This window comes from Amblyomma americanum, chromosome 1 (assembly GCF_052857255.1).
Source record: "Amblyomma americanum isolate KBUSLIRL-KWMA chromosome 1, ASM5285725v1, whole genome shotgun sequence".
Lineage (NCBI taxonomy): Eukaryota > Metazoa > Arthropoda > Arachnida > Ixodida > Ixodidae > Amblyomma > Amblyomma americanum.
Window position 1 is genome coordinate 547,914,557 of NC_135497.1, and position 24,450 is coordinate 547,939,006.

The 24,450-nt window shown below is 47.8% G+C and overlaps 1 protein-coding gene across 1 annotated transcript in view; it reads left to right on the forward strand.

The window, feature by feature from the left end:
* The window catches only part of LOC144116315 (tRNA (34-2'-O)-methyltransferase regulator WDR6), a 273,947-nt gene that overhangs the window by 170,614 nt on the left and 78,883 nt on the right, over window positions 1-24,450 (forward strand). The window lies entirely within an intron of this gene.

Here is a 24,450-nt window from a genome sequence, read left to right on the forward strand (position 1 = left end):
GTTCGTCGAACTGACGAAGACGACGCAGAGACCATCTCGACGACATAATAACGACACGCCGCCGCCCCGACGAAGTCAGGAAGCCAAGACTACACCGATGAAAGACGACTTGACGACGCGACATTCCAACTTCAGTTCAACACGACGCAGCTGTGATCCGGCGTCAAGACCTAACTGCAACGTCAGACAAAGAACCACCGACCTCGACGTGCTTCTCGACGGCCACGCAGTTACTGCCTTAGTGGACACGGGCTGATTACTCCGTAATGAGTGGACACATCGCCGCCCAGTTGAAGAAAGTTAAGACCGCATGGGAAGGCCTTCAAATTCGGACCGCTGGAGGACACCTCATCACGCCGACTGGAATCTGCACGGCAAGAATAACCATTCATGACCGCACTCACCCTGCCACCTTCGTTATCCTCCAACAGTGCTCACGAGACGTCATTCTCGGTATGGACTTCCTGAACCAACACGGCACAATCATCGACCTGAAGTTGAAGTCAATAACGCTGTCGGAAGATGAAGCGATACCGCCGGAGAGCCCTCGTAGTCACCACGCCTTGAGTGTGCTCGAAGATCAAGTGAGCATCCCGCCTCACTCCAGCATTATTATTCCGGTCGGCACCGAAATACCCGCTGACGTAGAAGGTGTCATCGAAGGCGACCGTCTACTGCTAGACCGTGAAATTTGTGTCGCAAGAAGGATCGCTCGACTGCATGGAGGGAAAACTGAAGTGTTGCTGACAAACTTCAGCCAGGAGTTCAAGCACATCAACAAAGGCACGACGATTGCATACATCGAGGAAATTCTGGAAACCAGTAATGCGTTTGTCCTCTCGGATTCCGCCGCACCTACCCCGACGACCATGGTTCCCGAACCAGACTACGACATTAATCCAAGTCTCCCTGTAATTAAGCAACAGCAGCTCAGAAGTCTGCTCCGACGATACTAAGGCTGCTTTTCGACGTCATCAAGGATTCGACAAACACCAGTCGCCAAGCATCCCATAATCACCGAGGAGTGCGCTCGACCACTCCGCCAGAGCCCTTACCGAATTTCGCCGCGAGAACGTGAAGCTATAAGAGAACAAGTCGACGAAATGCTGCGCGACGACATCATCCAGCCATCGAAAAGCCCGTGGGCATCCCCTGTTGTCCTGGTGAAGAAAAAGGACTGAACCCTACGTTTCTGCATCAATTATCGTCGTCTGAACAAAATCACGAAGAAGGACGTATACCCCTTCCCACGGATAGACGACGCATTGGATCGGCTCTGCAACGCAATATACTTCTCGTCGATGGGCCTCAAGCCTGGCTATTGGCAAATAGAAGTCGACAAAAAAGATCGCAAAAAGACTGCCTTCATCACCCCAGACGGCCTCTACGAGTTCAAGGTTATGCCATTTTGACTGTGCTCGGCACCTGCAACGTTTCAGCGCGTGATGGACACGGTTTTAGCAGGATTGAAGTGGCAGACCTGTCTCGTTTACTTGGATCACATCGTTGTCTTCGCCGCAAATTTCGACGATCACCTTAGGTGACTTGCCACAGTACTAGAGGCCATCAAGTCATCTGGGCTCACTCTGAAGCCTGAAAAGTGCTGCTTCACTTACGATGAGCTTCTGTTCCTAGGCCACATCATCAGCAAGTCTGGAGTCCACCCTGACCCACAGAAGACAGCTGCCATCGCACAGTTCCCGCAGCCCATTGACAGGAAGGCAGTGCGTAGATTTCTTGGCATGTGTGCCTACTACCGGCGATTTGTCAAGGACTTTTCACGCATCGCTGAGCCGCTGACACAGCTAACTAAAGTGCGCCCGTACTTGCGCACTTCGACGAGCACGCCGATACCGAAATCCACACTGACGCCAGTAGCCTAGGCCTCGGTGCCGTCCTAGTCCAGAGAAAAGATGGGCATGAACACGTGATGGCTTACGCTAGCCGGTCGTTATCAAAAGCGGAAGGCAATTATTCTACAACCAAAAAGGAATGCCTCGTCATCGTTCGGGCCACAGCGAACTTTCGCCCTTACCTATATGGCAGGCCATTCAAAGTGGTCAGCGACCATCACGCATTGTGTTGGCTAGCTAACTTAAAGGACCCTTCAGGACGGCTGGCACAATGGAGCCTACAAGTCCGGACGAAAACACTCAGATGCCGATTGCCTATCATGCGTCCCCATTGACCCGCCGCTGTAAGATAATGAGGATGACGACACCTACCTTGGAATAATAAGCGCGGAAGACTTCACCGAACAGCAACGAGGAGACCCGGAGCTAAAAGCCCTAGTCGATTATTTGGAAGGGCACACCGACGTTGTCCCTAGGGCATTTAAGCGTGGATTGTCTTTGTTCATGCTTCAAAACAACCTACTCGTGAAGAAGAACTTCTCACCAGTCCGCGCCAACTATTTTGTTGTTCCGTCGGCAGTGCGTCCAGAAGTACTGCACGCCCTACATGACGATCCAACCGCTGGGCACCTCAGTTTCTTCCGGACGCTATCAAGGATACAAGAAAGATATTACTGGCCGCACCTAACCGCCGATGTCGCCCGTTACGTCAAGACATGCCGAGACTGTCAGCGACGCAAGACACTACCGACAAGGCCAGCGGGATTATTACAACCGATCAAGCCTCCTTACCGACCTTTTCAGCATATCGGGATGGACTTGTTGGGACCATTTCCGACATCAACTTCCGGAAATAAGTGGATCATCGTGGCGACGGACTATCTCGCCCGCTTCGCTGAAACTAAAGTTCTGCCGAAAGGTAGCGCAGCCGAAGTGGCAAAATTTTTTGTCGAGAACATCCTGCTGCGACATGGTGCTCCAGAAGTCCTCATCACCGACAGAGGAACGGCTTTTACAGCAGAGCTCACGCAAGCCATTCTGCAATACAGCCAGACAAGTCGCAGGAGGACAACTGCCTACCATCCGCAGACGAATGGTCTCATGGAGCGCCTGAACAAGACCCTCGCCGACATGCTAGCAATGTACGTCGACGTCGAGCACAAGACATGGGATGCAGTCCTGCCGTACATAACATTCGCTTGCAACACGGCGATGCAAGAAACAACACAGATCACGCCATTTAAGCTGGTTCACGGCAGGATCCCGACGACGATGCTCGACGCCATGCTGCCGCACGTCACTGACGCGGAAAATCTTGACGTCGCTACCTATCTCCAGCGCGCCGAAGAAGCTCGACAGCTCGCCCGTCTGCGGATCAAGAACCAGCAGCGTACCGACAGCCGACACTACAACCTGCGACGACGCTTCGTCGAGTACCAGCCTGGTGACGGTGTTTGGGTATGGACCCCAATACGCCGACGAGGACTGAGTGAGAAACTATTGCGATGCTATTTCGGACCTTACAAGGTCATTCGACGTATTGACTCACTGGACTATGAGGTCGTGCCAGACGGCATTTCGCATTCACAGCAGCGCCGCGCATGATCTGAAGTGGTCCACGTGGTGCGCCTTAAACCCTTTTACGGACGCTGACGAACTTCCTTATTTTTGTTGTTTTCTTTGCTACGAGTGCTTTTCTTTATTTCGTTTGTTTGCAGCATCGGGTCGATGCTTTTCAAAAGGGGGGTAATGGCACATGTACTTATCTTTATCGGGCGACCACGTTTCACCGCCTAACAAGTGTTATCGCACAGCGCGGGACGCGCCTGCATCTATCCGAAGTTTCTGGCAAGTCATCGATGCTTCTATTCGCTGTCTGTTGTAGCCGAACCTTATGTTATCTGATTTCATCGCCTGACGCGAATGCTGTAGAACTTTGTGGAAGGCACGCGGGTCCCAACGATTAGTCTGGAACATTCGACGACTGCTATATAAAAGCCGACGCGCTTGACCCACGGATTAGATTTTCGCCGATCGCCGACCGTGTTCGCCGCTACCGTTGTGCTGTAAGTGTAGCCTCTTTTTGTGGGCACAGGTTCGTCCAATAAAAGTTAGTTTTGTCTTTCACAGTATTGCTACTGTGTTCTTCAACGTCACCACCACGTTACAATATTTTAGTCCAGTGATTGGGTTTTGACATAAGAAGCGTCAGTTTTTAAACAAGGCCCTACATGGAATATGGGGCCGGACGCCCCACCCTGACCTCTTGTGCGGTGCTTTGCACATGCGATTCATTAGTGGCATGATGCTGCATTTGCACGACTTTGTATGTAAAACGTTTCCATGTTGTAAATATGTAGTGGTCACTCGCGGTGCGCAGTTGTAATCGGGAAAGTGCTCGGACACTCGTGTGCGCGAGCGAATTTTCACTTCTCTTTCTATTTCTTTCATATATTTTTGTAAATACTTTTGTAAAAATTTTTGTAAATCTTTCCTTTTCCTAACTCGCTATCCCTCCCCGCTGTACTTCTGCTTTCTATCCTTTCCCTGCCCCTTTATTTCAGTCGGCCGCAGTTCGGGTGCTTAGGATATTAGATAGCGATTGCTGCGGCAGTTCCATTTAAAAATTCTGTCAGTCTCATCGCATGACTAAGCGTAGAGAGCTGGGCTAGTTGGTTGTGGGTATACTAATTATGCGACATCATTCCATCGCACAGAAACGCACGGACAAGGAGAGTAGACACCACGAACGTTGGACTTCAACTGAGGTTTATTCCACAAAACAGGCTTTTTATCTGCAAAGGGTTACTAGTGGCCCCTGGGACTGAAAAAGTATTTCTGCGACCAGGTAATTATTCAAGGCGGCAGACACCAAAACAAAAACATAGGCATAAGGGTATCTTGCCCTCACAACACATCGGCGCGCCACCACAACGCCTACCTAGTTGACCCACCAAACACATTTGCCTTCAAATAATCTATTTCTTTTTTCCGGAGCCCAACAGAAGGGCGGCTGACGCAGTTCTCTTTTTCGGCAGAGATACAGAATGCTTCAAAAATTTCCCAGCTCTTTTTAATGCTAAACTTGCGCAGCACATGGGTTTCTTTCAAAAACGCCTTTCATGCTGGCTTGTGCGAGCAACGGTGAATGTGGTCAGCTAAATGACCTCCGCCACTTGGTTTCTGCTGCCTTGAATAATTATCTAGTCGCGGAAATACTTTTTCAGTCCCAGGGGTTACTAGTAACCCTTTGCACATAAAAAAGCTTGTTTTGTGGAATAAACCTCAGTTGAAGTCCAGCGTTCGTGGTGTCTACTCTCCTTGTCCGTGTGTTTCTATGCGCTGGAATGAAATCTCATAATCATTAAATGCATCGGGAAAACAGTCAAGCAAGGGCCCAAACGGGTAATAACAGCCAACTGTACGCGAGTTACTCAATGCCTCTCGAAAGGCACAATTGCACCACTAGTCTTATGATTCTACTCTCTTACCGAGCCGCTGACTTGTGCCTTTTCTTTTTTTTCTAGTGCCTGATTTTCTAGTACTGTACTCAATAGCCATCTAGCTGTGATGTGGAATGCACGTCAATGTTAATGATGGTTTTTAAAAATATCAATCGGTGTACTTTTATCATTTTTTTTCGTTCGGTTTAAATCGTAAACTCTGATCCCTACTTGTACCTATGTGTCGCTTAGGAACATTAATCCGCCATTATCACACCATACCTTATCATACCGTATCGTAATATTATAACTTTATGTGAGCAGGAATTAGTAATGTAAATTAATTGCATCTGCACAAATTTTAGGAGAGTAAGCGGACATTTAATTCAAATGCTTTCCAAAAGTAATTTTGCCATGTATTCCACTGCTGCCCTTCACAACCGCTGGCCAGGCTTCCACAACGCTCTTCTCTTTTCCTTTCCAACGCTTGAGCGTACGAAGGCAATACCCTTTCTATTCTAAAATATTGAGAGGGTGTTGTACGAAGGGGTCACCAAGTGGTTAAAGACGTCACTCGGCTGTGGCTTCGCCCCAACGGCCCAATGAACCACCTCCATTGGACCATTCAGGCGGGATTTCAGACCCTGGTCTTTGGGCGTGCGTACGAGGGGTACCCAAGTAGATTCCTCTGTGACAATGAAAGGTGCATACTATTACTTTGGACCAGTCCATACTCGAGTTCGCTTGTACGGGGTCCAGTGATATTCGACACACGTACCGCGCCTTCATTGCCTGCTCTCTGTGACCCGGCCCTGTGGACACCGCGAGAGAGATCGCAGCATTGTTGCGGGGGAACCCTCCTACTGCAGGGGCATGCTGCCGGCGCTACTGTCCATGTCACCCTGAGCGAAATGAGTGAGTCCACATGAGTGGCGAGTCGAAATGAGTGATCCCAGATGAGTCGTGTGTCTGAGTGAGTTGTGATGAGTGGTTGACCCTTGATGACTAGTGAGTTTGAGTGAGCCCAACTGAGTTGTAATCTTAAGTGAGCTTGAGTTCATGAATTCGAATGAGCCCAGACCTCTGTGAGTGTGAGTGAGCCTGTAGGTTTACCAAATTTTTATGAGTGAGCACTCGTAATTTTGCCAATGTATGCCCGCACGTAAGGTGGAGCTAGCAGCAGACACGAGCCTGGAGCCCACATCTGTACTTCCAAGGTGTCTGCACCCGTGTCGCCCTCTGTGACGAGACAACAAGGAGAAGTTCAAAGTGGTGCCGCTTTTTCACATGGCCTGAACAAGTGGATCCAGGAGCCATTTTTTTAGGAGTGGGGGCGGTGCACAGCTGACGTGGTGCAACCAAATATTTGGACTTTATTCCCAAGTGCTTTCCTTATTATTCAATTGCTATTAGTTATTAGTTACTTATTTATACTGTGAGGGGGCTAGGGAGCTTTGGGGTGAAGACCAGAAGGCAGCAATCAAGGTGATGGCAGTGCGACATCGAGTTAGTTCAAAAGACACTCTAGCAGGCAAGTCTCGCGTGTTGGTCACAACTGTCTTCCTCCTCTTCGGCAGATACCTGCACTGCCCACGCTGGCATGCTGTATTACAATATTTAGTCAGTATTTTTTTGTCAGCAAAACCGTGCATAAAAATGTGCATCCCATCATTAGAATGCAACATACCTTTAATGCTTCTGAAATTTCACATTAAGTTAAGTAAAATAAAGTTAAGTAAATCATTCTGTGTTTTCTAAGTTTTGCAGCATTATTTCTTTGCTGGTAAAGTATATCTCACTGAACTTTATATTGCCTAATGGATAACTTTGCATAGAACATAGGGTAAAATTTTGGCAGTTCCAATTCCTTTTATTTCACTCAGATAAATACCAGTAAAGTTAGTGAAACATTGTTCTGCTCATCAAGTTCTACAAATTTTAGAAAAGCGAATAAATTTCTGAAATATAAACAAATGGCTATAAGCATCCTCAAAATATTCAGACACTCCACTTTGTGATGTACCAGGTGTTTCAGGGAAGCGAGCAACTAATTTTTAAAAAAGGGTTTTTGAGGTAAAAAGCTTTTTGCAGCATAGTAATACCAGTGTTGGCGGACATCAAAAAACAGGCGAATCGTGTTAACTAGTAAAGTGATTAGCTAAATTCTAATAGTGGACTTTCCTTAACTATTACCAGAGTCCTTCAGTGCTTTTGTGGTCACGAAACCTGCTGGTGTTTCATATAGGGTCAGTGCGGGCTACTACAGGTGCCCCCGTTTGCAGAAGTGCATTGCGCCATGGCAGGACTTTGGCTGTCGTTATATTTCGGGCAGTATTTGTACATCTAATGTGTGGTGTTTTCCACGATTGTCTTATTAGCTTACGTTAGAATGTGTGCTAGAATTTAGCTTTCAAATATAATTTGCACTTTGACGAGGACAACGCTAATGACTTACAAATGCCTCACTGCAGCAGATGTTTGCAGTAAAAGTTACTTCGCAGTGTTATAATAAATCAAATTGCTGGGGATGAAATCTATAACATGACAGGATGCACTAAACACCCATTAGACGAGACACAAGGCCGTTTGCTCGCCCCGCCTTCACTCGGTTCTCTCTGACCACAAAACTTACAGCATTCAAGCGAAAGCGTCACTGCAGTCCGTATTCAACACTCATTTTAGAAAACAAACGGTGCATGATCACTACGCTTAAGCACAGCAGTCAGTTGATAGTCAGCGCTGTTTGTGCTGTATCTTCTTCCGAGTCTTCATTCTTGTGCAGTTATTGTCAGCTCTGTCAGATTTCTGCAGATCATCAGCCTGACTACATCCACTGCAGGGCAAAGGCCTCTCCCATGTCTCTCCGATTAACGCTGTCCTGTGTCAGCGTCATCCACCGTATGCCTGCAAACTTCCTAATCTGATCCACCCACCTAATTTTCTCGCGCCCCCTGATACGCTTGCCTTCTCTTGGTATTTAGTCTGTTACCCTTAGCGGCCATACTGATAACCTTTGCCCACCAGAAAAAGCATCGTTTGTGGTGGTTTTGGTGAATTCAATTTAACTTTTTGATGGGTTGTTGAAAATATGACGAAATATGGTGGAAGTAATAAGAGCACAGTTCAGTTATTTAAAAGCACCCTAATCAAGAAAAGGAGGTTGCTATTGGCATGAGGCTACTTCTGCGTTCCTGCCATGAAGTTGGAGCAGTCACAGTGGCTGTGTGAAGCATATTTGAACACTGCTTGTGTCTACATGGGAGTGACAGGCGGGGCACTTCTCGGTTGTTCCAGCCATGCATGCTGTTGGCTTATTGTGGCTCTTGTCTGTCAGTTTTCGGTGAAGCAGCAGCGGCAGTCTTCAATGAGGGATGAAGTAAGCTGGCAAGTTTTTTTTTTTTTTTCAGTTTGTGTTATGCTTCTGCACAGGTGCAGCATATGAATTTGTTTGTAATAAAGAGTAATTACTCATTAGCTTCTACCCAAACACGGCCATGCAGCTACACAGGAAAGCTATACAGCTTTCACAAAAACTTTGTAGTTAAAGAAAAATTCGTTGTGGTCCGAGGTTTGAACCCAGGACCACTGCCTGTCTGGGGCAGTTGCTCTACCAGCTAAGCTAACCAGGATGGCTAGCTGATGGTAGGGCGAGAGCAAATTGATCAGTGACTCAAAGTGGTATACTGATGTGAGTCCAGTATTTAGGGTAGGGGTTCTCAAACTGAGTTCTGCGGAACCCAGGGGCTCCATGGGCTGCTTTTGTGGGATCCACGAGCACCTGCATGGGCCAGTCCACCCCCTTTTTTTGCACTTCTGTTCCTCATCAACAGATGGCGCCATACGCGCACGTGTGGTAGCGTTCCTCGATGCGCTCACTCCTCCGCGGAGAGTGGTGCCATTGTTTGAAGGGGTCATTACCACCTCTGTGGGGATGGCCAGCATATTTGTGCCCACTTCGCCTGTGCCGGCTGCTTGTGAAAGGTTCAGCGTCCGTTCGGCCTCTGTTTTTTTCGGCCGCAGGACTGACAAGATCAGCATGTCACATGCCACTGTGCACAAATCACTCCAGAAATGGCTGGAGAATGATCGCTTTGCCAAGTGATTTAAAAGAAGGCTCATCTCGACTGTAAAGACAAACCGTGACAAGAGGCAGCTGCAAAACACTTGTAAATGCAGTGTAAATACTACAAATAGCGTGCCTCGCAATTTTTCCGTAGTTATGCCTGCCTACCACTGCAGGCTAAATGTTTGTGCAAGAAGTTGCATTCGCATTTCTCTAGGCATTCGTTTGGAGTCGCTCATGCTGCCATGTATAACCTTTCACGCCATTATATCAGCTGGAAATGTGTACTATGTTGCTGATGCTTATTCGAGAGTCATTTTTTATAACACACAGGTATTATTTTCAGATACTGCAGACCATACATATTGCTACGGTTGTGCTTGTGCTTGGAACGCTCGTGCTTGGTGCGCTCGCGCTTGGAACGCGAAGAGGACGAAGTGCGTTTCTGCTGCTGGGCTTCGCGTGCCCGGTTGTTCGGCTGCGTGGCTGTAAGCTGTTTCCCTGTAAATATACTTTTCCCTTTTGGTGTGCACATCTTCACGTTACATTATTGGTGTGAGGTGCTGGGTACAGCCACAGCAAGCACGGAACTTCGCAGCGGTCGTCAGCTCGCCGGCTCTTCAACCATGACCAGCGAAGGGGCCGCTCCGTCGGCGTCCGCCAACCCGGCGTTCATCATTGCCCATCCGAGAGATCCTGGGACCTTCAACGGAACGGACGGCGTCGACGTGGAGGACTGGCTCGCAATGTACGAGCGCGTGAGCACACACAACAGGTGGGACCCGACCCTAAAGTTGGCCAACGTCATCTTCTACCTGACGGGCACTGCCAGGGTATGGTTCGAGACCCACGAGGATGAACTCACCAGCTGTGATCTCTGCAAGCGCAAGCTTTGTGACCTGTTTGGTAAGCCATTCGGGCGTCAGCTCGCTGCGAAGAAGGAGCTCGCATGCCGTGCACAAACGTCCACAGAGTCCTATGTATCATACATTCAGGACATATTAGCTCTCTGCATGAAAGTCGACGCCACTATGTCAGAGTGCGACAAAGTAGGTCACGTGCTCAAAGGCATCGCAGATGACGCCTTTAACCTTCTTGTATACAAGGACTGCGGAACGGTTGACGCAATCATCAAGGAATGCCGCCGGTTCGAACAAGCGAAGAGCCGCCGAATTTCTCCGCAGTTCACGCGGTTGCCGAATACGACTGCGACGTCGCCCTGTGTAGACTCGACTCCACCGAGCCGTCTGCCGACATCTGAGAGCCTGACACGACTTGTGCGCCAAGAAGTAGAGGCAATGTCCCCCGTTGCGTTTCATCCACCCGCAACAGACAGTACTCCAGCAGTATCCCTTATACAGGCTGTCGTTCGCAAAGAATTTGCCAATCTTGGGATTCAACCTGTTTGCTCAGTTAGTGCCCCATATGCTCGCCGCATGTCCCCGGAGCTCGGTTCTGAACGTGCATACTACCCTCGACGCAGCCGCAATCCAGATGAATGGAGAACACCTGATGACAGGCCCATCTGCTTTAACTGCTCCCGAGTTGGCCACATATCTCGACACTGCCGAAGCCGTCCGTCCTCGACCTACAGCCGCTACCCGCCGGGTTCTGCATATTCCCGCCGCTCTCCCTCGCCCTCGGAAACGACCTCTTCTGGCCACAACGCTCAGACCCCGCTTACCAACCGTTCGTCGTCACCTCAGCGCCGTCGATCTCCATCGCCCCGACCTCGCCGCCCTTCGTCGCCGGCCCCATATGCCCGCTCCCGGTCGGAAAACTGATGGCTGCAGCGTCTGGGGGTGATGCTGCTCTGACGACCCGACCAGAAAACCCTCCTTTAACTCTTCATGCTCATCGGAACATCCTTAACGTCGACGTGGACGGGGTCCCTGTTACCGCTCTGATCGACACTGGAGCGCACGTCTCAGTCATGAATGCTCGTCTTCGCCGTCGCCTAAGGAAAGTGCTCACTCCTGCCCCCTCAACTGTGGTCCGTGTTGCAGATGGCGGTATGTCTATTGTCGTCGGAATGTGTACTGCTCGTGTTTCAATAGCCGGCCGCCATACTTCTGTGCTCTTCACTGTCCTCGAACACTGCCCTCATGACATCATTCTCGGCCTTGACTTTCTCACCGACCATTCCGCCCTTATAGATTGCGCCACAAGCATCGTTCAACTCGCTCTACCTGTTCCTTCAGAGCCACCGGATCCAATTGTTCACTGACTGTGCACCGCCGACTTTGTCCGCCTGGACCCCGATGCCGCCACTTATGTCCGTTTCTCCTCGGTCCCGCCAGTTCCCGATGGTGACTACATCATTACTCCGGTTCCTGATGTGCCCTTTACACGCAGTGTTGCCCTTGCGCATACAGTTGTCACCATGTCGGCAAATCAAGCGTCCCTTCCGGTTCTCAACTTTGCCTCTTACGTTCAGCCGCTCCCACAAGGTATGTCGCTCGCCACGCTGTGCCCTGCTGCCGAATGCGTCGTATCGGCGGTGAGAAGCGTCCCACCCTCGTCGAACTGCCGCGACTCTGACGTCCCACCACCTGATGAATATGCAAAAATGATTGCTGCTGACCTCTTACCAGGGCAAGCTCACGACCTTCGGTATCTTCTGTCGTCTTTTCGCGACATCTTTGACTTCGATGACCGCCCTTTGGCTCGAACATCTGTGGTCACGCATCGCATCAACACCGGTGACGCAGCTCCTATTCACAGACGACCCTACAGAGTGTCCAGTACAGAACGCACCATCATACAGCAAGAGGTGGACAAGATGCTCAGTAAAGACATCATAGAGCCCTCGTCGAGCCCTTGGGCCTCACTAGTTGTGCTGGTTAAAAAGAAGGACGGCAGCTGGCGCTTTTGCGTTGATTACCGGCACCTAAACAACATAACAAAAAAAGACGTCTATCCACTCCCCAAGAATAGACGATGCTTTGGACTGCCTTCACGGAGCCAAATTTTTCTCTTCAATTGACCTTCGGTCCGGGTATTGGCAAATCTCTGTTGATGACAATGACCGCGAAAAGACGGCATTCGTCACACCGGACGGCTTATATCAGTTTAAAGTTATGCCATTCGGTCTCTGTAATGCGCCAGCTACCTTCGAAAGAATGATGGACTCCTTGCTTCGCGGCTTTAAATGGTCCACATGTCTATGTTACCTCGACGATGTTGTGGTTTTTTCGCCCACGTTTACCACGCACCTCGAAAGACTGGCGAGCATTCTTTCTGTCTTCCGTCGAGCCGGGCTACAGCTCAATTCGTCGAAATGTCAATTCGGTCGCCGCCAACTCACCATTCTCGGACATCTAGTCGACGCTTCTGGTGTCCGCCCGGATCCTGTTAAAGTTAAAGCCGTCAAGGACTTCCCTATTCCCCAGTCGTCTACGGATGTGCGCAGCTTCGTCGGCCTCTGCTCGTACTTCCGCCGTTTCATCAAAAATTTTGCCGGCACCGCTCGCCCCCTGACCGACCTTCTAAAGAAAGACACCCCTTTTACCTGGGGCCCTGCCTTCGTCGTCTTAATAATAAGAAAAAACGCTTGTACCGCCAAGCAGTCAAAACAGGTCTTCCATCATCATGGACAAAGTACAGGCATTGCGATCATGAATATCAGTCACTGCTTAATACAACTCGTCATCATTTCTTCAGTCACGACCTGTCCACCATGTTAACCAATAACTGTCATAGATTTTGGCGCGTCATCAATCCGAGTTCCCACCCCGAAATCGTACTAACTAATCCTGACGGTGATCCTGTAACTGAAACTGAGTGTGCACAGCTTCTTAACGACGCATTCGTCTCAGTGTTCACCCATGAAGATACCACTTCCTCGCCCATGTTACAGTCATCTTCCGTCACTTCCATGCCAGAAATTATCATTAACGAATCAGGAATTCTAGCCCTTTTGAATAACCTCAAAGTTACTACTAGCTCTGATCACCTTGGATTTAATAACAAAATACTAAAGAATGCCTCTCTAAACCTCTATCAAGTATTGACATCACTTTTTTCACAATCATTATCATCTGGTACAATTCCTGACGACTGGCGTACAGCGAAAGTAATACCCATTTTCAAATCCGGAGACCGCACCATTCCACTTAACTATCGCCCTATCTCATTAACCAGCAACATCTGTAAACTCCTGGAACACATAATTCATACTCAAGTAATTAATTATCTAGAGGAGCACGATATCATTTTCAAATACCAGCACGGTTTTCGCAGGGGTTATTCATGCGACACACAACTCACTGGATTTACTAACGACATATTTTCCGCAGTAGACGCTGGCTTACAGGTTGACGCAGTATTTTTAGACTATTCTAAAGCTTTTGATCGCGTTCCCCATCACAGGCTCCTAACCAAATTGACAAACTTAAATCTCCATCCCAGCGTTATTTCATGGATAAAACAATTCCTCGATAACAGAAAACAATTTACCTCTGTCAACGGCTTTAACTCGTCTTCTGTCCTCGTAACATCTGGAGTCCCCCAGGGAAGTGTACTTGGCCCTCTGCTCTTTTTAATTTTTATTAACGATCTACCCAAGTGTGTATCGTCTCAAATTAGGTTATTCGCGGATGATTGTGTAATATATCGTAATATTACTAATGAAACCGACCGCCAATCACTTCAAACTGATCTTGACGCTGTAACGGCTTGGTGTTCTTCCTGGCTAATGTCTCTAAATGCATCTAAAACAAAGTTAATGTCGTTTACTAACCGTTCCACTCGAATTGCTACAACATACTTCCTCAATAACGATAAAGTTGAACTTACAACAACTTACAAGTACCTAGGAGTTCACTTTCAGTCTGACCTAACTTGGCATTACCATATTAACACAATCTTAGCATCAGCAAATCGCGCACTCGGCCTTCTTAGGCGTAATCTCAAACACGCGCCTTCACACTTAAAAAAACTTGCTTACATCACGCTAATCCGCCCGAAAGTTGAGTATGCGTCTGCCATATGGGACCCTCATCAAGCTTACATCATAAACAACCTTGAATCCCTGCAAAACCGTGCTGTTCGCTTCATCTTTTCAGATTATTCACGCTTCACCAGTGTCACAGCATTAAAACAACGTGCCGAGTTGGAACCGCTATCATGTCGACGCCATTTCGCTCGACTAACCTTGCTTCACAAACTGTATCACCATCCCACCCTCCACGACGACTTCTTTTTGCCACACCCTGCAGTCTTTCCTCGCCGCGACCACGTTAACAAAATAAAACGCGTCACATGCCGTTCTTTGCTCTACTCGAAATCATTCATTCCTCGCACTATAATAGATTGGAATAACTTGCCATCACACATAGCTACTGAGGTTAACCCACAATCGTTTCAGCATTCGTTAAAACAAACCATGGACTAACAGATTTGGTATTTTTGTTGTATTATGTGCATTTACTGAGTATTTTCTTCTGCGTTGTTTGTTGTTGTTATTTGTGTACATTACTAGTTTTAATTAATTATTACGTGTATTTTGTTTCTAATGCCTGTGCCATATTTTTATGCTTGTATCGCCCCCCCCCTATGTAATACCCTCGCACGAGGGCCCTTAGGGGTATTGTAAATAAATAAAAATAATAATAAAGAGGAGGCCTTTTCTTCGCTAGTCGACTTACTCACCTCCCCACCTATTCTGGCCCATTTTGATCCGTCGGCTCCGACTGAAGTTCGCACAGACGCCTGCGGTTATGGGATTGGCGCCGTGCTAGCCCAACGTCACCAAGGGCAAGAACGCGTTATTGCATATGCCAGCCGCCTCCTTTCTACAGCTGAGCGAAATTACTCAATTACAGAGCGCGAGTGTCTAGCTCTTGTTTGGGCCGTAGCTAAGTTCCGACCGTACCTGTTTGGCCGTCCATTCTCCGTAGTGACCGATCACCACGCCCTTTGTTGGCTGTCTTCACTGAAAGACCCCACAGGCCGGCTCGGACGTTGGACGTTGCGCCTCCAAGAGTATTCTTACACTGTTCATTACAAGTCAGGGCGTCTCCATCAAGACGCCGACTGCCTGTCTCGGCACCCTGTAGAGCCGCCTGATCCTGGAGACAACGACCTCGGCCCGTGCCTCTTCGCTATCTCCGATCTGGTTAACATCGCGGACGAGCAGCGACAAGACTCTTCCTTGCGTATTCTCATTGATCGCCTCAACTGTGCCTGCCGAGATCCTTCATTGCAACTGTTCGTCATTCAGGGTGGCGTCCTATACCGCCGCAACCTTCGTCCTGACGGACCTCCGCTCCTGCTAGTCGTTCCCCAGCGTCTCCGTTCATCTGTCCTAGCGGAACTACACGACCTACCGACCGCAGGCCACCTCGGCGTCTCCCGCACATACGATCGGGTCCGACGCCGCTTCTTTTGGCCTGGTCTGTACCGCTCTGTTCGGCGTTACGTTGCCTCCTGCGACCTCTGTCAACGCAGGAAGAGACCATCAACGTTGCCTGCTGGCCTTCTACAGCCTATTGACGTACCTCTCGAACCATTCTACCGTGTTGGACTCGACCTTCTCGGACCTTTCCCGACGTCCTGCTCCGGCAACCGTTGGATTGCTGTCGCGACCGACTATGCGACCCGGTACGCTATCACGCGTGCGTTACCAACAAGTTGCGCAACCGATGTCGCCGACTTCCTATTGCAGAACGTAATCCTTCACCGTGGCGCTCCACACCAATTGCTGACGGACCGCGGCCGCTACTTTTTGTCCCGAGTAGTTGACGATATCCTCCGGTCCTGTGGCACGCAGCATAAGCTCACTACAGCTTACCATCCCCAGACGAACGGGCTTACCGAGCGCCTCAACAGGACTCTGACCGATATGCTATCCATGTATGTCTCGCCCGACCACCGCGATTGGGACGTTGCCTTGCCTTATGTAACATTTGCTTATAATTCGTCGCGGCATGATACCACCGGCTATTCTCCTTTCTACCTTCTGTTTGGTCGGCATCCTGCGCTGCCATTGGATACATTACTACCGAGTTGTACTGCCTCGACCACAGAGTATGCACGTGACGCCATCTCCCGAGCAACTATGGCCCGTGAAATCGCCCGAGACCGGCTCACCGCATCTCAGACCTACCAGAAGTCAGTTTACGACCGCCGGCATCGCCCAGTACACTATCCGCCGGGCTCACTCGTCCTCCTTTGGTCTCCTTCTCGCCATGTCGGTCTCTCTGAGAAACTTCTACGTCAGTACAGTGGCCCTTATCGAGTTCTCCGTCAGGTGACCGACGTGACCTACGAGATTACACCTCTTCATGCTCCGACGTCGTCCACTAGCCCTTTGACTGACGTCGTTCATGTAGTCCGTCTCAAACCGTACCACACGCCTGCTACATCATCCACTTAGCACCGGGACGGTGCTTTTGCCGCCGGGAGTTATGCTACGGTTGTGCTTGTGCTTGGAACGCTCGTGCTTGGTGCGCTCGCGCTTGGAACGCGAAGAGGACGAAGTGCGTTTCTGCTGCTGGGCTTCGCGTGCCCGGTTGTTCGGCTGCGTGGCTGTAAGCTGTTTCCCTGTAAATATACTTTTCCCTTTTGGTGTGCACATCTTTACGTTACAATATACATGGCCCAGGCACACATACTAGTATGTTTTGAAGAGAAAAGCTTCACTAGGCTCGTCAACACCGGGCTTTGCGTGAGCCACACTACAGATTTGTCACAGCTGCGCATGCGCGAAACTGAGTGACGTCACGTGGAGCGCAGGTGGTCGCTGCTGCCGCAGCCGTCGTCGCCAGTGTGCGCTGCCTCCGTCGTCTGACCTTTCGCCATGGAAGGAGGAGAAGAAGACCCAGAAGTGGTAGCTTGGGAGTTGACTCAAAAGCAGCGAAGATATGAAAAGTGCAAGGCTAGACAAGCGGCTGAAACGCCAGAATCACGAGAGGCACGCCTTGCTAAACGGCGGCAAAAGGATCAAAAACCAAACAAAAAAAGTGAGCCGACGGTGTTCATAGAGTTCATTGGCATTGACAACTTTGCAAACTCCGTTCATTTTCACGAAATGAAAGGCGCAAAACTGGCTCCAAGGGTCAGTGGAGACCTGTCTCGCTTTTCGCTTTGTATATCCTGGATTAGCTGGGCTAATCCATATTAATCTTTTTTCTCGTGCAAAGAGACTGTTGCTAGAGAACTTTATCTAATTGAGTGAGATGAAATACCAAGCGCATTGGCTACAGCACCACAGCATTTAAGCGCTAGCACACTGCTGTTCATAATCTATTGACCTAGTGCAGAAAGTGTCCTTTTTAATCATTAAAATGTGCATGAAAGGAAGCCCATCAGTGGCCACTGCGCATTATTTTTGGAGGCAGTTTAGTCGAAAGCAATTATTCTTTTATGTGGGCAAAAGTTGTGCGACGGATTAAGCAAGTTGTTACTTTCTCTTGCGTTGATGAGAGCTTCAATCGGCATAGCTGAGGTAATAGACTCTGCGCCTGTCATTTATATTGCTTCTGTCGCGATTCTGTTTTGCACTTCTTATGTTAGTGCACTGAATTTTCGCTATATGCCCTTACTGCACATTTCTCGCTAGTGTCAGCGGGGGTGTTATAGGGTGGCCAGTTGTGTTCCTTGTCTATCTGTCGGCTATTTCCTCCTTGCACAAATTTCTCAGTAATTTCAACTCTCGGAGCTTACAAAATGGAGCCAAGGTGCGCGGCTCCACAAAATCTCGAGTACAGCAGGAGCTGATGTACATGAAATGTAATGTGAGAGGGGCTGATCTCCTTCTTTTTTCTTCCACATTGAATGCCTACAGTTATTTTTTAAACATGTTAGTCCACCTCAAGGACAGTTGCTGTGAGAACAACCGCGTGGGTGGAAGGTAGTTGCTGAAGGCAAACAGCTGTGCCAACCATATAACCAGGCTGCGTCTGTACCACCGTCAACTTCAATGAAAAGAAGTTTATGGCTGTGGAAGCAATTAAAACGTGTTGGGGTCAGCTTGCAGTGAAGTGGAGATTTTGAAGCTCCGGTACATATGTCACCATAGTTTGTCTACTTTAAATTGCTTATTTTCTCAGTTATTGCTCTATTCTACTTATAAATAAATAAATTATATGCCTTGGTGTGACAGAGCTCATTATTATAACTCTCCACTTTATGCATTCCATTCAATATGCATTCTATTCAGTATGTATACAACAGCTGTATCTTACTAGTACTCACCTGCGGGGCAAAAACGCGGAGGCTAACAAAAAGGATTCAGCTCAAGTTAAGGACAACACAGCGAGCTATGGCAAGAAAAATGATAGGTGGGACGTTGAGAGACCGGAAGTGGGCAGAGTGGCTGGGGGAACAAACGTGGGGTAATGACATCCTAGTTGAAATCAAGAGAAAGAAATGGCCTTGGGCAGGGCGTTTAATGTGAAGGCAAGATAACTGCTGGTCTTTAAGGGCAACTGAGTGGATTCCAAGAGAAATTAAGCGTAGCAGGGGGCGGCAGAAGGTTAGGTGGGCAGATGAGATTAAGGAGTTTGCGAGGATACGATTGCTGCAGCTGGCACAGGAGAGAGTTAATTGGAGAGACATGGAAGTGGCCTTTGTCCTGCAGTGGGTGTAGTCAGGCTGGTGATGATGATGATTCAATATGTTCCCTATTTACAATTTGCAGTACTTGCAAATTAACAAGTTTCCTCTCGATGTGCCACACGAACTTTGCTGAAGCATGCTGTGTCGATGATTTCTCTAACTTTCTCTCATGATTCTTTATTTTTTGGCACTCAGGCCCACACTTTTTGCAAAGATTTTCTGTGCTGGTAATGAAAGCAGCAAAAACAGTTCCCGGTATGGTGAAAATGGCTGCCTTACATGGAAAAGTAGCGCAAATTGTGGTGGTACATTGGATGCCACAAATATGATGCAAAATACCGTACCACATTTGTACGTGCGTAAACTAACGGTTTGTCATAAGATGTGCGATTGACTGGGTTGACTCATGAGCCTAAAAAGTGCATCCATTTTACTTCCTTAAAAGCATAATATTTCATTCATTAGCAGGTTCGTACTCTACTACTTTTCTTTCCTGCTTATTTGTTCCTCTCCACGAGCAAAAAAAAACATTTCTGTGAGGCAGTGTGTTCAGTTCCCAACACGTGCTGGCACAGCACATTGAGAGAAGTGGACACAAACATGGCAGATGCCATAGCAGACGACACAGTTGTCTCCACCCTAGCAGAGGATGTGTGCATCAAGGCACCCTAGTGCACTGCGACAGCAGGTGTGGTCCGCATGCACTGCTGAGCTAGCCAGGTCAAGCCAAGGCAAAAAAAAAAGTGTGGCCAGCATGTGGTGTTTTTTTTGGCCATTTCGATGGCGAGCTGCTGCACTGGGGCCAAGTTTTACTGCCGGCAAGCCCATTTGCACCAAAAAGCAAGTATATGCCGAAACAGAAAAAATGCCAGTGCCATGCTGCCGTCGGAGCGAGGAGGAGCAGATAGCCAATGAAAATGAAACGTAATTCTATGCGCAGCACAGCTGGTCGAGCGCATGAACGCAGTGGAGAGTTTGTCGTGTGACTTGTTTTCTGCATTCTCGTCTTGGAGTTAGAGGTCTCAGCATGAGTGGGAGATGGTCATTTAATGAAGAACTGATTGAAGGGTCCATTACAGTCGTGCCTCGGTTATATGGACACTTTGGTTCCCAAGCAAAATTGTCAATAAACATTATGAAACATTATGATTGAGGTCTGCTTCTGGGCGTACTGGTGGGCAGTAAAGTGAAGTTGAGAGAATCTTATGGGAGCCCTAAGCGCATTATTTATGTCGTCATTATCTTTGAAAAAAATGTGTGGCAGTTTGAAATTCCTGGTGGTTCATGAGAGGCTTGATCTTGCCTAGTGGCATGATGATATACCGCCTACTATGGCTGTTCTCACCCCATGAACCACTAGTACATATTTGTACTCTGTTGGCAGACAACTGCCAATGTGGCTTTGAATGCAACACAAGCTGCAGGGAAAGTTTTCTGCCCTTTCCCATTACCATTGGCCGATGTTGTGAAATACGGCCAAGAGTGAGGCACGTCAGCTGAGCACCTTGGCACTGTAAAGCATGAAAGCTGAAAAAAAGGCCACCACTCTGGCATCTGCATTTTCTCAATGCTTTTTGCTGATGTCCCGCCTTTAAAATACACGAAAGAAAATACTTGGTTGGAGCTGTCGAGATTTCGTTCTCATCGCTGTCCGGACAGCGAATTTGGTCCCATTGCAAGTCCCATTGCAGCATTACAACTGGAACCAGTTGTAAACTCATTTGGTTCCTATTGTTATGTTTTAAGGCGCACACCTTACTTGCCCCATTGAGTGAAAACCCATCTGTGTGTGTGTGTTGACACTCGATATCGGAGATATTGGAGAGAGGCATTTGTCCTGCAGTGGGCGCAGTCAGGCTGATGATGATCACCCATAAAAGATGGCATCCTCATGCAGCCTGGCAGGTGGCGGTTAAATTAATGTTGCTCAAAAAGAGCAACCTGGTTCGCACAAATCCAACCAGTGGCAGCACCTGCCATCCCAGGGCAGTGGCGCACCGCTTAACCGCGGCACCAGTGCGCCAGGTGTGGTATGAGGACTCTCAGGGATCTATGAATGTTAAGTTGTAAAAGATCAATTCTGCATGTATGGGCATTAACCCAGTAGCTATCGCATCATAGCCTTAAGGCGGAGAGCAGGCCCCAATATGGCGATGACTGCCTTCAGATCAGAAGGGGTGCAGCAGCGTCGCAGCAGTGGCTACGTAGCGCCATGCAGAGGTAGAATTCTCAGCTGCATGGCACCAGGTTGCATTATGTCGCAGCGCGCGGCTGTGTTCACAAAGCTAGTGGGCGGCCCTACGCCTTCTCACACCTAAGCACAGTCTTAAGTGTCTCTGCCCAGTTTTTGACTGGGACACGTTACCACAACATATGTGAGAGAGCTTTCGCGTGGCCGACATGAACGCTCTCTGCCAGTCGGCTGGCAAAGGTGAACAAAGCAATAGGCCATGTAAGCTGGGGCCTGGCTGGCCTCTTGACTAACTTTTCTGCCATGGGGGTGGGGCCAGGTATTTCGCTGGCCCACAACGTCATAAAACTGCCCCCCCCTCACCGAGGTCCAAGTGTTTGCGAGACAGGGCAGTGCTGGGCTCGCATGAAAGATTTTTGTGTGCTTTCTGTCGCATACGTGTAAAGCCCCACTCCTGTCACCTCGCAGCTGCGCTAGTCCGAGTGCCACACCCTGCGTCGTTTGTTATATCTGAGTCTCAAGGCCATTTGAGTCTCAGATGCATATTTAATGCTGTGTCGACCTCATTCATACTAGGCCAATGTTCATTATAAATGGGCACAGCTGCATGGAGCTGCAGCATTCAGACTTTGCCATTCTTTCAATTGCACAATTGAAAGAATGGCAATTGAAAGAACGCAGTGGCCCCAGTGCTCTACCATTTGTTTAAAAAAATGAAGTGCTGTACATCATACTGGGTTAGTACAGGCTTTGTATGCACTCCTGCAGCAATTGTCCATGTCTGTGGCTGTTTCTTCCTCATGTGTTTGTGTTTTTCACACTGCAGTTATGTCTGAAGAAATTAACCAACTCTCTTACAAGCTCGTTTTACTGAAATATATTCCAGACAGAATTGTCGAAGACAAGCTTCAGCCAGTGCAGTTGATAATGAATGGTCTGGCTCGCAAGGATATGGAGGCGACGGAGTCTGATTCATTGCTTCCTAGTGAGGAGAGCACGAGCGTGCAAGAAATGTTGACAAAACTGGCCGACATGGATGAAAAACAAGGCAGGTTTTATTGTGGAGGAAATTTAATAAAGCCTTGTAAGCTTTTGCAAAAAAAAGTGTGGAGAGGCGCACATCAGCACATTTGAGCCACTGGGCTCTAGCGGGTGTATGCAAAGTTTACTTTAAGCTTATAACCTTAAAGTAAACATTGTGTAGCATATTTTGCAAAGGCACCTCCTTTCTAAATCTAGAGCATAAAACAGAATTGAAGACCTTTCAGGGGTGACTCTATGCTAATCATGACAAACTCAGTGGTGTAGCACACCTTTGTATCACACTTAAACTTTTCCAGCATCCTTTGCCAACCTAAGATATTTGGCAGCTAAAAGTTCCATGCTCCAAAATGCTTCTAAAGCAATGTTATATTGCTCAAAAGTGGAAATTTTATTGCTCGAGAAATTGCTCTAAGTTGCATTTTACCAGTAGCATCAGTGAATTATATACATTTGCAATTATTTAACCTTGTGCATCATGTGGCCCGGGAAAAAAAAAAAATACAGGCAACAGAGACCGCAGCGGAGTAACATCAAACTCCAAAGTTTTTGTTGTTGAAGCGCTACCACATTTAAGAATACCTTTAGAAAGCGTGCTGTTGAAAATTTCTGAACTGAGAAAAAATAAAAATATTGAATGGCAAAGCCACTGTTAAAGTAAATAAGAGCCACTCCTGAACACATGCAACATGCACCTGATGTTGAGCATACCACCACTCCGTTATCTTCCTGAATTTTTAATTTGCCAAGTTGGCAGGTATGCAGATCTTCCTCGAACTTCCCAGCAGTTTTCTGTAGAAAGTGAACATGAGCTATTTGCACTGCGGCATCAGATATCTAAATAAATGGACACTGGTGCATGTTATAGTTAAAGAGCCTTTTATTGTAGTTCTTTCCTTTTATTGTATTTGGCACCAAAATAAAAAGATTGCTACTTTTGGCTACTTTTCTAATTGCTCAAAGCCAACAGTGCGGCCCAGCAGTGTTGTGGATGATAATACAGTGAAAGGAGGCGTGCCTGTGATGGGCGTAGGTGTTTTCAGCACTACACGCATGAGTAGAGCACACTGCCTCAAGTGTTACCATTGATGCTAAGAAAACTGTGACACTAAGCTGCATCTCAGTCTTGGCCTTGTCAGGTACATCAGTCAACTGCAAATATCTGCAGAGGATTAGTGTAAAATATGCCCCTGTGATTGGAGCTAACAGAGCAGTGGTCATCAAAAGCTCATGCCTTGCAGACAGGAGCAAATTTTGGGAGACCAACTAGGTGGTAAACAGTTAGGTCAGGTGCCACTCCCTAATAGGTGCAGCACCTGACATCCCCATCCCAAGGATACGACACTAGAACTAGGAATGTGTGCTATAGGGGCAGATAATCCTCATGCAAAAAAAAAAAAAAAATTTTGAAAGCTACAGCTTTGCGAACAGAGCAACAGCAACCAGTGGCGTGGTGGCTAAGCAGTGCATTCACTGAATCTGCCCATTTCCTCCTGTTGAAAGTTCTGCTTTAGAAAAAATTATGCCGCCACCGTCTGGAAGATGTTGAAGTGGCGAGCGTTAGCTGTTTGGTAGCGCAGTCTGTAGTCCATGCAATGTATTACCACTTGATTAGGCTACTTTTGCATACCTCACGGCGGCGAGCGGGCACCTACCGCCTTGAGGTTGGATATTTTTGACCAATTTGGGCTGAAAAAGTTTTTCGACTCTTTGGAGGGCCATTTTTCCTTATCTAAAGGCGGGAGGTGTCCAGTTGCCATGAGGTATGAAATTGTGAGCTGCGGAATGCTGACGTCACAGCCGCCATGTTAAGCCTACCCATAACTAAATATTAATCTAATTAATCGTCTTCATAAAAATATTGGTGTATAACATATTCTACTCATTGAGCCCATTACGAATATGCCATTAGTTAGATCTAGATGTCATCGGTTAATTATAAGCAATTAAATATCCATATATCTAATTCGTTTTATGATGAATTCATTAATTAGAGTTATAAGCGATTAAACATAGTTGTGTTACTATTTAATTACGACGTCACAAAATCAGTGACCTCACCAATCAATCACCAATTCGATATACTAATGACATCACCAGTCAATCACCAAGTGGGTTGCATATCGATTTACTATGGGGCCCGCGATCTTGAATTCCTCGGACTTAGAAAATTTCACTCCAAAAAAAGGTGGCAGCAAACCTCAAGAAATCGAGAAACGTGATGAATAAGAGCTAACGCTCTTAAAAGCACCAACTAGTACATGCCTGTATACTTGTTCCTGTTTTTAGCTGTCTTCA